Here is a 17,214-nt window from a genome sequence, read left to right as displayed (position 1 = left end):
TATGAGCTGTCTAGGATGTGAGCTGTTAATGATATGAGCTGTTCAGGATGTTACCTGTTCAGGATGTGAGCTGTTCAGGATGTAAGCTGTTTAGGATGTGACCTGTTGGGATGTGAGCTGTTCAGGATGTGACCTGTTCAGGATGTGAGCTGTTCAGGATGTGACCTGTTAAGGTTGTGACTTGTTAAGTATTTGACCTGTTAGGATGTGACCTGTTCAGGATGTGACCTGTTAGGATGTGACCTGTTCAGGATGTGAGCTGTTTAGAATGTGACCTGTTAGGATGTGACCTGATAAGGATGTGAGCTGTTTAGGATGTGAGCTGTTCATCAAGTGAGCTGTTCATCATGTGAGCTGTTTAGGATGTTAGCTGTTCAGGATGTTACCTGTTCAGGATGTGAGCTGTTCAGGATGTAAGCTGTTTAGGATGTGACCTGTTGGGATGAGACCTGTTCAGGATGTGACCTGTTCAGGATGTGACCTATTCAGGATGTGACCTGTTTAGGATGTGACCTGTGTAGGATGTGAGCTGTTTAGGATGTCACCTGTTTAGGATGTGACCTGTTAGGATGTGAGCTGTTCAGGATGTGACCTGTTAGGATGTGACCTGTTCAGGATGTGACCTGTTTAGAATGTGACCCGTTAGGATATGACCTGTTTAGAATGTGACCTGTTTAGGATGTGACCTGTTCGGGTAGTGACCTGTTTAGGATGTGACCTGTTAGGATGTGACCTGTTTATGATGTGACCTGTTCAGGATGTGAGCTGTTTAGGATGTGAGCTGTTCAGGATGTGAGCTGTTCATCATGTGAGCTGTTCAGGATGTGAGCTGTTCAGGATGTGAGCTGTTCAGGATGTGACCTGTTAGGATGTGAGCTGTTTTGGATGTGACCTGTTCACTATGTGAGCTGTTAAGGATGTTACCTGTTTAGGATGTGACCTGTTCAGGATGTGAGCTGTTCAGGATGTGACCTGTTCAGGATGTGACCTCTTCAGGATGTGACCTGTTAGGATATGACCTGTTTAGGATGTGACCTGTTAGGATGTGACCTGTTCAGGTAGTCCCCTGTTTAGGATGTGACCTGTTAGGATGTGAGCTGTTTATGATGTGACCTGTTAAGGATGTGACCTGTTAGGATGTGACCTGTCCAGGATGTGAGCTGTTTAGGATGTGAGCTGTTTAGGATGTGACCTGTTTAAGATGTGAGCTGTTTAGGATGTGACCTATTCAGAATGTGACCTGTTTAGGATGTGACCTTTTTAGGATGTGAGCTGTTCAGGATGTGACCTGTTCACTTTGTGAGCTGTTTAGGATGTGAGCTTTTCGTGATGTGACCTCTTCACTATGTGAGCTGTTTAGGATGTGACATGTTCACTATGTGAGCTGTTCATGATGTGACCTGTTTTGGATGTGACCTGTTCAGGATGTGAGCTGTTTAGGATGTGAGCTGTTCAGGATGTGACCTGTGTAGGATGTGACCTGTTCAGGATGTGACCTGTTCATGATTTGAGCTGTTCAGGATGTGACTTGTTTAGGATGTGAGCTGTTCAGGATGTGACCTGTTAAGTTTGTGACCTGTTCACTTTTTGACCTGTTAGGATGTGAACTGTTCAGGATGTGACCTGTTAGGATGTGACCTGTTCAGGATGTGAGCTGTTTAGAATGTGACCTGTTAGGATGTGACCTGATAAGGATGTGAGCTGTTTCGGATGTGAGCTGTTCAGGATGTGAGCTGTTCATCATGTGAGCTGTTCAGGATGTGAGCTGTTCAGGATGTGAGCTGTTTAGGATGTGACCTGTGTAGGATGTGAGCTGTAAAGGATGTAACCTGTTTAGGATATGACCTGTTAGGATGTGAGCTGTTCAGGATGTGACCTGTTAGGATGTGACCTGTTCAGGACTTGACCTGTTTAGGATGTGACCCGTTAGGATATGACCTGCTTAGGATGTGACCTGTTTGGGTAGTGACCTGTTTAGGATGTGACCTGTTAGGGTGTGAGCTGTTTATGATGTGACCTGTTCAGGATGTGAGCTGTTTAGGATGTGAGCTGTTCAGGATGTGAGCTGTTCAGGATGTGACCTGTCCAGGATGTGACCTGTTCACTTTGTGACCTGTTAGGATGTGAGCTGTTTTGGATGTGACCTGTTCACTATGTGAGCTGTTTAGGATGTTACCTGTTTAGGATGTGACCTGTTTAGGATGTGAGCTGTAAAGGATGTGACCTGTTCAGGATGTGAGCTGTTCAGGATATGAGCTGTTTAGGATGTGAGCTGTTACTGATTTGAGCTGTTCAGGATGTTACCTGTTTAGGATGTGACCTGTTCAGGATGTGACCTGTTCATGATTTGAGCTGTTCAGGATGTGACCTGTTCAGGATGTGACCTCTTCAGGATGTGAGCTGTTTATGATGTGACCTGTTAAGGATGTGACCTGTTAGGATGTGACCTGTCCAGGATGTGAGCTGTTTAGGATGTGAGCTGTTCACTTTGTGACCTGTTAGGATGTGAGCTGTTTTGGATGTGACCTGTTCACTATGTGAGCTGTTTAGGATGTTACCTGTTTAGGATGTGACCTGTTCAGGATGTGAGCTGTTCAGGATGTGACCTGTTCAGGATGTGAGCTGTTCAGGATGTGACCTGTTAGGATATGACCTGTTTAGGATGTGAGCTGTTAGGATGTGACCTGTTCAGGATGTGAGCTGTTCACTATGTGAGCTGTCTAGGATGTGACCTGATAAGGATGTGAGCTTTTCAGGATGTGACCTGTTCAGGATGTGAGCTGTTAAGATATGACCTGTTTAGGATGTGACCTGTTAGGATATGAGCTGTTTTAGATGTGACCTGTTAGGATGTGACCTGCTCAGGATGTGACCTGTTCACTATGTGAGCTGTTTAGGATGTGACCCGTTAGGATATGACCTGTTTAGGATGTGACCTGTTAGGATGTGAGTTGTTCGGGTAGTGACCTGTTTAGGATGTGACCTGTTAGGGTGTGAGCTGTTTATGATGTGACCTGTTCAGGATGTGAGCTGTTTAGGATGTGACCTGTTCACTTTGTGAGCTGTTTAGGATGTGAGCTTTTCGTGATGTGACCTCTTCACTATGTGAGCTGTTTAGGATGTGACATGTTCACTATGTGAGCTGTTCATGATGTGACCTGTTTTGGATGTGACCTGTTCAGGATGTGAGCTGTTTAGGATGTGAGCTGTTCAGGATGTGACCTGTGTAGGATGTGACCTGTTCAGGATGTGACCTGTTCATGATTTGAGCTGTTCAGGATGTGACTTGTTTAGGATGTGAGCTGTTCAGGATGTGACCTGTTAAGTTTGTGACCTGTTCACTTTTTGACCTGTTAGGATGTGAACTGTTCAGGATGTGACCTGTTAGGATGTGACCTGTTCAGGATGTGAGCTGTTTAGAATGTGACCTGTTAGGATGTGACCTGATAAGGATGTGAGCTGTTTCGGATGTGAGCTGTTCAGGATGTGAGCTGTTCATCATGTGAGCTGTTCAGGATGTGAGCTGTTCAGGATGTGAGCTGTTTAGGATGTGACCTGTGTAGGATGTGAGCTGTAAAGGATGTAACCTGTTTAGGATATGACCTGTTAGGATGTGAGCTGTTCAGGATGTGACCTGTTAGGATGTGACCTGTTCAGGACTTGACCTGTTTAGGATGTGACCCGTTAGGATATGACCTGCTTAGGATGTGACCTGTTTGGGTAGTGACCTGTTTAGGATGTGACCTGTTAGGGTGTGAGCTGTTTATGATGTGACCTGTTCAGGATGTGAGCTGTTTAGGATGTGAGCTGTTCAGGATGTGAGCTGTTCAGGATGTGACCTGTCCAGGATGTGACCTGTTCACTTTGTGACCTGTTAGGATGTGAGCTGTTTTGGATGTGACCTGTTCACTATGTGAGCTGTTTAGGATGTTACCTGTTTAGGATGTGACCTGTTTAGGATGTGAGCTGTAAAGGATGTGACCTGTTCAGGATGTGAGCTGTTCAGGATATGAGCTGTTTAGGATGTGAGCTGTTACTGATTTGAGCTGTTCAGGATGTTACCTGTTTAGGATGTGACCTGTTCAGGATGTGACCTGTTCATGATTTGAGCTGTTCAGGATGTGACCTGTTCAGGATGTGACCTCTTCAGGATGTGAGCTGTTTATGATGTGACCTGTTAAGGATGTGACCTGTTAGGATGTGACCTGTCCAGGATGTGAGCTGTTTAGGATGTGAGCTGTTCACTTTGTGACCTGTTAGGATGTGAGCTGTTTTGGATGTGACCTGTTCACTATGTGAGCTGTTTAGGATGTTACCTGTTTAGGATGTGACCTGTTCAGGATGTGAGCTGTTCAGGATGTGACCTGTTCAGGATGTGAGCTGTTCAGGATGTGACCTGTTAGGATATGACCTGTTTAGGATGTGAGCTGTTAGGATGTGACCTGTTCAGGATGTGAGCTGTTCACTATGTGAGCTGTCTAGGATGTGACCTGATAAGGATGTGAGCTTTTCAGGATGTGATTTGTTCAGGATGTGAGCTGTTAAGATATGACCTGTTTAGGATGTGACCTGTTAGGATATGAGCTGTTTTAGATGTGACCTGTTAGGATGTGACCTGCTCAGGATGTGACCTGTTCACTATGTGAGCTGTTTAGGATGTGACCCGTTAGGATATGACCTGTTTAGGATGTGACCTGTTAGGATGTGAGTTGTTCGGGTAGTGACCTGTTTAGGATGTGACCTGTTAGGGTGTGAGCTGTTTATGATGTGACCTGTTCAGGATGTGAGCTGTTTAGGATGTGAGCTTTTCAGGATGTGACCTGTTCAGGATGTGACCTGTTCACTTTGTGACTTGTAGGATGTGACCTGTTTAGGATGTGACCTGTTCAGGATGTGAGCTGTTTAGGATGTGAGCTTTTCAGGATGTGACCTGTTCAGGATGTGAGCTGTTAAGATATGACCTGTTCAGGATGTGACCTGTTAGGATGTGACCTGTTTAGGATGTGAGCTGTTAGGATATGACCTGTTTAGGATGTGACCTGTTAGGAAGAGACTTGTTCGGGTAGTGACCTGTTTAGGATGTGAACTGTTAGGGTGTGAGCTGTTTATGGTGTGACCTGTTCAGGATGTGAGCTGTTTAGGATGTGAGCTGTTCAGGATGTGAGCTGTTCAGGATGTGACCTGTTCAGGATGTGACCTGTTCACTTTGTGACCTGTTAGGATGTGAGCTGTTTAGGATGTGACCTGTTCACTATGTGAGCTGTTTAGGATGTTACCTGTTTAGGATGTGAGCTGTTCAGGATGTGAGCTTTTCAGGATGTGACCTGTTCAGGATGTGAGCTGTTAGGATATGACCTGTTAGGATATGACCTGTTTAGGATGTGACCTGTTAGGATGTGACCTGTTCGGGTAGTGACCTGTCTAGGATGTGACCTGTTGGGGTGTGAGCTGTTTATGATGTGACCTGTTCAGGATGTGAGCTGTTTAGGATGTGAGCTGTTCAGGATGTGAGCTGTTCAGGATGTGACCTGTTCACTTTGTGAGCTGTTTAGGATGTGACCTGTTCACTATGTGAGCTGTTTAGGATGTTACCTGTTCAGGATGTGAGCTGTTTGTCACTTTGTTTAATTTTCACCCTGAAGTGATGGCCTGGGCCCTTATTAACAGACTAATGGGAGCCGGCAGGGCTGTGACCTTTTAGCAAGGGGGTCAATGTGTTTAAGTAGAGGGTCAGAGGAAAGAGACTTTTAAATTTCTAGCGTGTGTGTGTGTGTGTGTGTGTGTGTGTGTGTGTGTGTGTGTGTGTGTGTGTGTGTGTGTGTGTGTGTGTGTGTGTGTTTGTGTGTGTGTGTGTGTGTATGTGTCAGAGTTGTGTTGTCACTGCTTAGTGAGTGGGCATTGTATCCACAGGCTTTGCGGTCCCTTGGTGCTACTTCTGAACACATTCTTTGTCTTTCTTTTCTCCTCAGTGCAGATTTTATCCTTCTTCCCCCTCCCCACATGGCTACAGTGCTGCTTCTGGATGGTTAACTCTTCAAACTGGTTGAGGCCCAGTTTGTTTCTCATATATCCACAGAATGAGCTGAATATCTTTCTGTCTCTTCACAGACTGGTCATGTTCCTGAGAGCACACTGAGAGACTGACACACCAGCTGCAGGCATGTTCCACTGTCATCCTTCAGGTGAGACCTGACACACGGGCTCTAAAGTCCCAGTGAGGAGTTTCTGAGAAAGGCTCCCTTCTAGATATCTGTCTGATCCTCATGCACACTTTAAAATGGGATTATCAGTGCCAATACAGGTTTGTCCTTAATGTTACTCCTAGCTTCCAGATTGCGATAAGCATGTCTAGGTCTCTATGACAACACCACGCCGGCTGATGAGGTTTAGTAGAGAGAAGAGAGATCTGTATTTTTCTCTGCTGAAAATGATTTCTGTGATTAATGTTGTATTGATGGTGGACACTGGAGCCTAACTGTCAGACAGAAAAAGGACAGAAGAGCAGATAGAGGAGAGAGAGAGAGCACTAGCTAAAGGCTAAAAGAGCTAATCTGTTTGTGCTAATGTTGACTCCAACCCTCAGTCAGCTGTTATTCTGCAGTGGTCTGTTCAAACTTGAGAGTCTATCAATAAAATGAAGAGTGAGTTTACGTTAGCTCTGATTGGTAGATGATTGACAGGACATGACCAGGATTCACGTGAGTCCTGGTTATTTCCTGCCAGTGCTACAAACATAACCAACATGTCTCACAGCACAGCTGTCATTAGCGTTGCATATTGACGACTACTAAACTACTGTAGGAACTGTTAGCTTGTTGTCATGTTAGCCTATGGATACATCGTAGCACTGGGCACCTAGTAGCATTACATTTAGCCTAGGGTGACCATATTTTCATTTCCAAAAAAGAGGACAACGGCACTGGCCTCGAGGCACAAATTCAGACAGGCTTCTTATATTCTTAATATTTTCACTGCCCCGTGGTTACTCCCGTCTGTGGAAACACCACAGTACTGGATTTTTTGAGTGCTTCATGAATGACTTCAACAGAATGGGGGGTTATTACACCTAGAGATGGGTACCGAATCAGGTACTTCAAAAGGTACCGACCGAATTCTGTCAAAAGTACCGAGTACCGATTCATGTACAATCAAAAGGTACCACGTTTGGGTACCTGAACACATCCTTGTGACTGTGAGGAAGTGAAAGAACAGTCGATTTTCCATGATGGACATGAACACAGCATTGCAAGGGTATATACTGAAGGATATATATGTTAAATTGAAAAAAATACATATAATATTGTTAAAGAAATTGAAATTTTTTACCACATAACTACAAAAAAGTACCGAAAATTTGTACCGTTGAGCACTGTTACCGATTGCCAGGTACCGGGCATTGGTGCCAGCACTACTAAACTTTTTAGCAACGTCAGAGTCAGGAAATGTCTTCTTAGCAAGGCACTGGTGCAATCCATGGACCTGTAGTTGTTGTGGTGTTTTACAGTATGAAATGCCAAACATGCCCTGTCATGTCATGTTTTTCGGTGTCCATGTGAGCTTTGAGATCTCCAGCACCTTTATTGGACACTGAGACATATGTGCCAGCTTTGCACACGGTATACTCTGCCTCCCACTTGTCCCGACCGGGACGGTATGTCGGAAATTTTTTTTTGCAGTTCATCTGTGAAGCTGCGCTTACGCTCAGGCATCTTCCGTGCAATACAGCTCCGTTGTATAAACAGCCCCGTCTTCTCCGCTCTCCGTCTATGTCTCTCTCTCTCGCCTTCTCTCTGATCCTCTCACTCTCTATGCGTGTGTGCACGCGCAGAGCAGACCTGCCCACAAGGCAGCCTCTCGATAAGTGATGTCCATCATAGTGTTGTTTGCAAGCGCCGGTCAATTTACGGACGCGCGTAATGGTCCTACGAAAATCAGTGAACACCGGACATTTTCGTGAATTTATTAGACCCGCCCGGACACCCCGGACAGGACGTAAAAAGTGGACATGTCCGGGCAAAAGAGGACGCTTAGTCACCCTAATTTAGCCGGCTACTGACGTACAGCACAAACTTATAACGTTTGCTTGTTGTCATGTTTAAATCACTGTGCGATAGGGCTGCACGATTATCGCAATCGCAATCGCAATCGCAATCGCAATGTCAGCACATGCAATTACGTAATCGCAAAAGAGGATATCGCAATCGCAATCGCAATCGCAATGTCAGCACATGCAATTCAGATTTTTCTCCATGATAACCAAGCAAATCTGTAGACTCATCATGACACAACCTTTTTTATTAAATCGCAAGCACAATCGCAATCGCAATATTTTCCACCTAATCGCAAATCGCACCTTTTCCCCAAATCGTGCAGCTCTACTGTGCGATCATTGGATGCCTCTCCGACGTCACCCGTCTGTTTCTGAAACTGAATTTTGAAGCAAATCTGGGATCGCGGCCAAATTGGAAGATTGGGGGAGCTTGCGATCTTGATATCCTCTGAACTGCTGAGTTAAAAAATAATTCAACCCCTGTACAGTGTGTGCTGATAGTGAAATCAGCAACTCAGACAGGAGGCATTTTTTGAACCAGGCTGTAAAAAGGTTTATTTCTGCTGTGAAAACTGCTTTTTTTGGCTTGGTGTGTGTGTGACTTGAGCCAGCCAGCCTCAAGCCTGGACGTAGTCTCTGAGCTTGTCTGTTCCTGACACCGTGAAATGAAGCCAGCTTGTGGATGCAGCCAGATTGGATATGAGCTTCCTTTCTAGCAGCTACAGGGCGCCCGTTAGTCATGTGAGCTGAGCTGTGTCTCTGATTGGACAGTCAGATGATCCTGATTTCTTCTTAACCACTGAATCCGGGTTCCAGACTCGAGCTTTGTCTGGGTGTGTATGTGAATCCCGGTCTTTCTGCAGCCAGCCTCAAGCGGATCCCCGAGGAACAGGAACTTTCAGCACTCCTACATATACTTCATTTTTTGTAACCCAGATTTTGCCCCTTGGTTATAACCTTTGTTGAGTAAACAGCCTCTTAAACTTTGCTGTCAGGCTCTGTGTCTGTCTCACAAAATCAAAAATGATGTAAAATCCTTTATTTCCACCATGATTGTAAAAACGTTGATCCAAATCAAGGGTTTGAATTTCTACATGAAACAACGCCAACGGAAAATGTGTGATGTTTTTCTTTGTTGAAGACCCCTAGGGGACTAAACCAGGGTGACAACGGCATCGTTGGAGGCAGACTAATGTAGGAAGCACAGCAACGTGTGCAAACAGACTCATTTCATACCAATCTGCTAAATCAAGCATCTCAAGCTGTTCTGTTTGTGTCTGTTTTTGGACTGGCCTGTTTGTGTAATCGCACAGCAGGAGGTCACTGATCTCCAGCACCGCTGTTTTGGGGGTCCGCGGCTGAAAAGTCTGCTCTTAACAACTTGATTACCTCTATATGTTCATTAACTATTCAGTACCTGAGGTTGCAAGCATTGTGCTGTTGTGGGAAATATGATTCAGGGGAAGGACACATTTGGTTTTGTTTTTGTCATTGTCTTCTTTGGTCTCTGATGGTGAACACAGATGGATCAGAGAGGACATTTTAAAGCTGCGTCCCTGCTCTGTTTTTAATTTGCTGTGATGTTTTTCACAGACAGCTAAACGATTAGATCTTGATTTTATAATTGCCGTCTTATTTTAGTATGTAATTAAGCCTTCAAAGAAAGCATTAATTAAAAAACCATCATTGAATGATCCTTCCCCTTGGCTCAGCACATAATGGACAAGAGTCAGGATCCTGTAATCAGTGTTCCTTAATCACAAGCAGCCTAATAAACCGACATGTCAGAGAGCAGAGGAAGCCCAAGCAGCCCCTCGCGGTCCTTTCTCTTTGCCCTGTGCCTCTGTCAGGCAGGTACAGACAGGTCTGTGGTGAAAGCCAGATATTTGTTCTTCACCTTGCTACAACTGGGTCAGTGAGCAAGGCAAAGGTGTTTACCTCTGGCTCACTGTGCCCTCACAGACCTTTTTAACAGGGATTTGAACTGCTAAGGAGGAGCTGGGAAACATTCACATCTGAAGCTCTGTCAACGCTGAGATGGACGTAGCAAAGCGGAATTTCTTCTACACTGTAAAACATAATAAGTTGAACTTAAAAAAATTAAAATAAAACAAATATGGGAACTTGTTGCCTCATAAAAGTTCAGTTCAACCGACTTAAACATGACAAGTAAACAACTCGAACAATTTGAGTATGCAAAACCTTCCCCGCATATTTTTTTAAGTTATTACAACTTTAATCATGCTTCTTGATAATTCAGTTTTCTTTTTTTGAACTTTAAAAGTATACGCTCTACTCAGTGAAATCTGTGTTACATTTTACACTTCATAATACTGAGTGAAATCATTTAAATGCGTCCTCACTCATGGTAACAAACGCTGTCACAACAAAAATCAGCTTTTGTTTCATGACTTCAGTAACCGTGAGTGAGGAGTGAAGGCAGTAGATGGTGAGACCTGCTGTTCATTGAAATATCATTCCTCAGGGGCACAGGTTGTCTGAGCTCCACGGCACTGACTAGTGGTCTGTGCTGTCCACGGTGCGGGGCTGTTGTATCTATTAACTCCTGCAGTCTGCCTAATGATTTGTGTATAGATACATGAAATATTTGACTGGACTATGCTGCTTTGGCCAGTTTTGAAATGTTGTGTAAAAGGACTTTTTGTGCAGTTAACTTTAAATTATCTCTACTAGGACAATTTTTTAAGCACAGACAGTGAGTCCGTGCCATGTGGAGAAAAGACGACCGGTCCGTGTCATGTGGAGCACAAACAGCCTGTGCCTCTGCTTCACATCTTGAAGTATAGCAGGGGCTCATATCCACTGCATCCCCTCCTCACTCACGGTTACAAAACACAGTCACAGAAAAAATTGCTGAAAGTATTTTTTTTCGTATGAAGGAGCATTCTTTTTTAAAGTTTGGTATTTCATTAAATATTTCATAGAAAATTCTGGAAACTTTAGGTTGGTTTTACTGTTTTCAGTTGGATTTATAAAAGATGATGATTAGAAATTAATCAAAATACTAAGCACATGTGACTCTTATTAATCTAGTTTTTGTTAGTCCAGCTTAAAACAGTTAATTGAAAAAAGTTGAACTATTTTTTTTTGTGTAAGTTGGACTGAGTTTTTCTTTTCAGTGGATGTGGACTTGCCCTCAAATGTCCCAGAAATGAATAAAGCACCAAAAAGATCAGGGATAATTTGCACATGTTGACCGATCAAACAAAAACATCTTGCTGATGACTTTGTTTTTCTGTGTTGACCAAACTCAGAAAAACTAAGTTTCTCAACGTTTTCAACTTCTAGCATTACCATTACTTGTTTAAAATAAGTGTTAGTAACACACTTAATATCTTTTATTAAAGACAGTTTTGTGTTTTACAGTGTATTTGAAAATCCTGTGTGTCTGTCTCTGGTTTCTCTGCCCCGACCTGCAGAAAAGCTTTGTGGGACATGTCAGCTAGCCAACTTCTCTGCTGGTTGTCCTCCCTTGTTTTTTGCTCAGGCCTCATGTTGGAGGCTTCACTCTGCTTTGTGCTGACTTCAGAATCAGCTGATCATTGATGCTCTTTGTGTGTTTGTGTGGTTCAGTCTGAGCCTCATACATGCAGATGTGTAGGGGCGTGGTTGTGCTAAGGCTGCACCTGTTTTCATTTATTATGATGTGTGATCATTGTATGAGCATGTGTATAATTGCTGGTTGACTTCAGAAAGGGCTTTAGTGGAGCAGCTGTAGCTGCTTTGTAACATGGACAGCGTCTGTTGTTGATTCTGCTGGACTTGAGACTCGGGCTTGGTGCGGCTGGGTCTTCTAGTACACTTTACAGACTTTGGAAGGTAATTAAGAGCCTCCAGTCCTGGTCCATGACTTGTTTTGTTTCATGTCGACATTTTATTCTAAGTTGTAAGTGGTTGATCAAAACTGGACATGGTGGAGAATGTGTTTTGTTTTTCTGTTTTTTTTTTTTTTTACTGCTTATTAAAGAGACAAAAACTGGGCATCGAGCCACATCCTCAGACAGTTTTTGATGAGTCTGACTGCACTTTTTCCTTGAAATTGAGTCCTGCTGCCTGACATTTAACTTTAAAGAAGCTGAATACCATACCAACTTGGCTCTTCTTGAGAAACCAAAGGGAGACTGGAGATGAAATAATGAGGTTTCCAAGGGGTTGTCTTGTTTATCATAAAAATTCCTGTCTGCAGATCAGCATGTATTGATCCCCCCTCCCGTCCTCAGAAAGCAGCTGTGCTGACTGTCCTGGCGTAGGAACCCCTGATTACGAGGCCGCCTGTTCATGTGTTCTGAGGCTGACAGTCGACCCCCCCCCCCCCCCCCCCCCGCCTGCTTGACTTTGATCGTGAGAAGTTGTAAATGACTGTTGTTCAGCATCCAGAGCCTCAGGTCATCTTCCAGGCTTTATGAGCCTAATGAGAGCTTTGAGGATGTTTGTTCATGCTGCAGTGCGTCCGTCTGAAGATGCCTCTGGCACCTGTTCCCATGTCCAGAGCCTCATGTTGGCACAATGGCTGGGTTTCTGCTTCATTAAAAGCTTCAGCTGCAGAGGCCTTGGATGATGTCTTCATTAGGTTTTATGATTTGTTGATTTTAATAATCTCTTGTGTTTCTTGATGTGAGGGAGGTGTTAGGAGAACACCAGACCTCCATTCAATAAGAAACAGGTGGAGTGAAATGACATCAGCGTGTTAGCTCAGATGAAGCTGTCCCTTCAGCCAAAATATGATCGAACTTAAACATGTCCTCAGTTTGGCTGATGAGTCAGTCTGCACTAAGAATGATCTAAAGACGATAGAGGCGAGAGAAAAAAATCGATGTATCGTAGTAACCAGATTTTTCGTTTGCCATTTTAAATCACGATTTTTGTTCAAAAACCATGTTTTTAAAATTGTTTTATTTACATTCATTTATTTAAATTTAATCCTTGATTTTAGCCTTTGTTAATAAGCTGGGTTGGAAAAAAGTTGAAGAAACCTCCTCCTCTCTCCGTTCTTAGTCAAAAGGAGGCCTTTGCTTTGTTTTGAGTCCACTGACATTTTGAGGAGCAGAGGCTAGTTCCCCACATTAATCTGATCCACTGAGACCACCAAAATTAGAACTACTGAATAATCACAACTGAAACCAAATCAGCACCCCAAGAATCCTGAAAGAATTGGATTGTTGTCCCAGCCCTAAAAGACGCTGTAAATGGATGAGACAGAGAGGTGTTGGTGTGAACTTTTAACATCTGGACTTTGGTCCCAAATCTTTGAGATAAAAGCACAAGTCTATAGATAGGGGCTGTGTGTGTGTGTGTGTGTGTGTGTGTGTGTGTGTGTGTGTGTGTGTGTGTGTGTGTGTGTGTGTGTGTGTGTGAGTGTGTGTGTGTGTGTGTGTGTGTGTGTGTGTGTGTGTGTGTGTGTGTGAGTGTGTGTGTGTGTGTGTGTGTGTGAGTGTGTGTGTGTGTGTGAGTGTGTGTGTGTGTGTGTGTTGTTTGGATGGTGGTCCTGTTCGACCAAACAGCAAAAGGCAACCAAAGCAGCAGTAGCCTCTTCAACTTTTAAGACTGACGTTTGGTTGTTTTTTTGTTCAGAAATGTGAGGGGACGTACCACGTATGGTCACATGAGCATGGAAATAAATATTTAAAAACTAACAGCAGTCAGCTGGAGGTAACAGGGTGATTGATATTTGGATTTCTGCTCAAAGAACCAGCCCTTCTAAGACTGTCTGTACAGAAGTCAGCAGAAACCAAACAGAAGTAATACATGGTGTGTTAAAACTAAATGGGAACCAGAACTGAACTTGTCAGTGTGAGGGGAACTTTATCTGTGAAACACAACAGTTGTCCACCAGTTCCAGGTGACAGGTGGAAAAATGTTCCACGCTTTTTTTCTCACAGCCCAAATTGAAAATGAGCATCTTAGTGTTCAGCAGATCAGTGTCAGTCAATCACATATTTTCTGTATGTGTGTAAAACTGCAAACATTCTGGGATCCCCAGGGACCCTTGGAGTGGGAAACTTGGCATGATCCCTGAGGACTTGATTCATAAAGAGGATCTTACTTGTTTGAAACCATCTTTCTTGACCTGTAAGAAGGCTGTTGCTGGGAACTGGTTTAAGAAGGATCCTGAAGCCCAACTCAGTGGTTAGCACCAGTAGAAGAACTGTATTCCATGGAAAAATGGACGTATTACTCGCAGACTAAAGCACGGACCCATGATCAGTGCTGGGAGAAATGGACTAGACAAGTGGTGATCCTTCATTAAAAAAAAACAAAAAAGTACGTAGGTGTCTATATGTTAGTATGTATAGAGATGTATGTTATTGTGGAGCCCCTTTACACTTTTGTTTGGTTGTAGGCCTATATGTTTTGCTGAGCATTTTGTCTGATAAAATTACTCAAAAGCAAATCAGAAGTTCAAAGAAAAGTCATCAGAAAGTCTATTTGTGTATTTCTACTTCTGTTATATTTCTATTTCTACTATTTGTACCTCTTACTGAATGAAATCAGTATTAAATTGAATGGAACCACAACCTAAAGATTGAAACTGAATGGAGTCTCCAGGGTTTCAACAATATCTAGTCCCAGTTAAAATGTTTCCCAGCAGTTTGGTAAAACAGGCTTCAGAGCTCAGAGAAATGACTGTTCATTGTTAACTTTTCTATCCTGTTGGCTGAATCACAGTTCAGCCTTAGGGTCAGGTCGGGATCAGCCCTTCCCACTGATACCTGATCCAGCTTTGGGTTTTGGTTTGATACCAGGATCAGGATAGGTGCATCCCTCGTCGTATGGCAGTTTTTGTTAATGACTCCCCTAACATATAGGGGTGGGGGTCAGAACCACGCTCTGCTGGCTCTGCATTTCAAAGCAAAACCAAATCCATTTTGTTGGAGCTCATGGATGCTGCTATCAGCTCTCATGGGTCCTTTGGTGTGGCGTCAGATCCACACGCACAGACACACCTCTGGAAAGTCTCTAAATGTGTCTTTGTGTGTTGTTAGGAGTGTGTTTCTTTTTGTGCGTGTGCTGGCACGCCACTGTGGGTGTGGACTAATTATTAAAGAGGCTCTGTGATGAGTATGTGGGACAGATGCTGCAGCAGAAAAGTATTAAACCACACAAAGGAGAATTCAGGTGAAGAGTGGCTCTGCCAGGACGGCTTAGTGAGCCGGGCCGTCTGACTTCCACAGAAAGAGTAAAGAAAGAAGCAAATGCAGGGTGTTGCTGAGTCATTCCTGGTGGAGGCGGAGCTAAATCCTCATTTGTCCTCATTGCCCTTATTGTGGATAATGATGATCATTGGGTGCAGGAAATCATTGAAAGGTGCCAGTGTGTTACGTGGTAATGACATTATGATCATTTTAATAAATGATGTCTGTAGAAAATGTGATGTAATCTTTGGGATTATTCATCCAGTAACCTATAGACAACAGTCTGATCCTCTTAATGGGATTAACGTCTCGTTCTTTCTCAGTCCTCAGTGAAGACTCAGTGAACAAGTAAGTATCTGTTTACGTTAGCATCTGAGTCTAAGATCCACACATTTGCGTTATTGCAGACAGGAGGACAGGATTGTTTTTCTTCATGAGATTGCTGCCCTCCACCTATGATCAGCACTGTTTGTATCTGTGGCTGATAAAGAATAGCTCAACCATTCATTGTATAGGCATGTCGGAGTGATTATACCTGAGAACTAGACCTGTGCCAGTGTTTCCCCTGCCATTATTTAGTCCAGTTAATTTTATTATCCATATAGCACCAGGTCAGGAGTCATTTAGAGTTAGCCCTCTGGTAAATCCAGTCTGTACCTTCTGTGTTTCTAATTCACGTGACAGGATGTCATTTGTTCATCGCTGCATTCACATTTCTCCTTGTGCTCTGGTGCGTTCACAAACACACAAACACGTGTGCACATTTACACACAGACAGTATCTTGTATAGCTGACAGAGAGCCGGGTACACCATGAGACACATCTCCCAGCACCTTCAACTTTAAATAACACTTTTGGAGACATGTTTGTTATGTTTGACGAATGAGCAGCTTTTTATGAAATTCAATGCAACATTAACACATTTTAGTTCCACCATAAATGCAGAGCACCATTTTTAAACATATGGACACACTATTCACACAGCTCATTCATATGAAATTCATTGCAGCAATGCAGAAATGTTTTGGATTTTAAACATTTTTATGTACAGTGTGTTTTGACTTAATACACTCGTGCATATTCCTGGGACTAGGGTTAAAGTTTGGTCTTTTGGCTCTCAGTGCCTCTCCCATCCATCACTTCACCAAGGCCAAAGCATCGAAGCTCTCCCCGGGGCCTGCACCAGGTTTTTTCCTCTGGTGGCACTGGTGCTCCTCATTATACTATCGGCCACACTGATAAAAATTTGGTTTCATGTGTAACCCAAATGGTCACAGTTTTGGGTCTTGCCCCTCTTTATTTTTTAAGAATACTTACGTAAGTGGGTAAATCCTGTGATACGTGTGGCTGGCAGCATGCCAAACCCAATGTGTCAGTGCTTTCCAGCCAATCAGAATGAGCCCCCCGTCATTCAGCTGTGACGTTTGATGACAAAAAACTCTTTTTACCAGCGTACACACCAAACCATGAAACTAGAGTTTTCCAAAATCTCCACTTTGACTGGAGTTTTTAGAAAACATTGTTCTCAGTGACTTAAAGCTGCGGTTTGATGTGGATAGCAGGCCTAAGCGTATGAAAATATACAAGGTTTCCTAGATGCCCGGCTACGTGTGGACATGGTCTCAGTGGATCAGATTAATGTGGGGAACTAGCCTCTGCTCCTCAAAATGTCAGTGGACTCAAAACAAAGCAAAGGCCTCCTTTTGACTAAGAACGGAGAGAGGAGGAGGTTTCTGGCCTTTAGGATAGAGACAAACTCATACGTCTGTAATCCACCCGTGATGCACTCACTATGTTTTTAACTTTCCACGGTGAGGAAACTTTTCCTCTTCTCCTGGCTCAGTTTTGAAGGGGACACTTGAATGGATATTCTGTCATCTGATAGGAACTCTGCAGACTCTTGAGAGGGTAATGAGATCATATCAAGGTTTAGAAATTCAACCCCAAAGCTGAGGCCTGAGGGAAAAGCTGGACTGCTCACACACCACTACCAGAACCAATTCTTTAAAG

The 17,214-nt window shown here is 43.6% G+C and overlaps 1 protein-coding gene across 1 annotated transcript in view; it reads left to right on the top strand.

The window, feature by feature from the left end:
* disp1 (dispatched homolog 1 (Drosophila)) overlaps positions 1–17,214 on the top strand; it is a 111,569-nt gene that overhangs the window by 38,574 nt on the left and 55,781 nt on the right. The window contains exon 3 of the mRNA XM_074685116.1: positions 6,109–6,182. The gene's annotated coding sequence lies outside the window, so the exon portion shown is untranslated. The remainder of the gene's footprint in view (positions 1–6,108; positions 6,183–17,214) is intronic.

Source organism: Halichoeres trimaculatus, unplaced genomic scaffold, assembly GCF_033239565.1.
Source record: "Halichoeres trimaculatus isolate MK-OKI-2021-1 unplaced genomic scaffold, fHalTri1.1 fHalTri1_scaffold_13, whole genome shotgun sequence".
Lineage (NCBI taxonomy): Eukaryota > Metazoa > Chordata > Actinopteri > Labriformes > Labridae > Halichoeres > Halichoeres trimaculatus.
The sequence above is the reverse complement of the archived record's forward strand: the minus strand, read 5'-3'. Positions and strand labels throughout refer to the sequence as shown.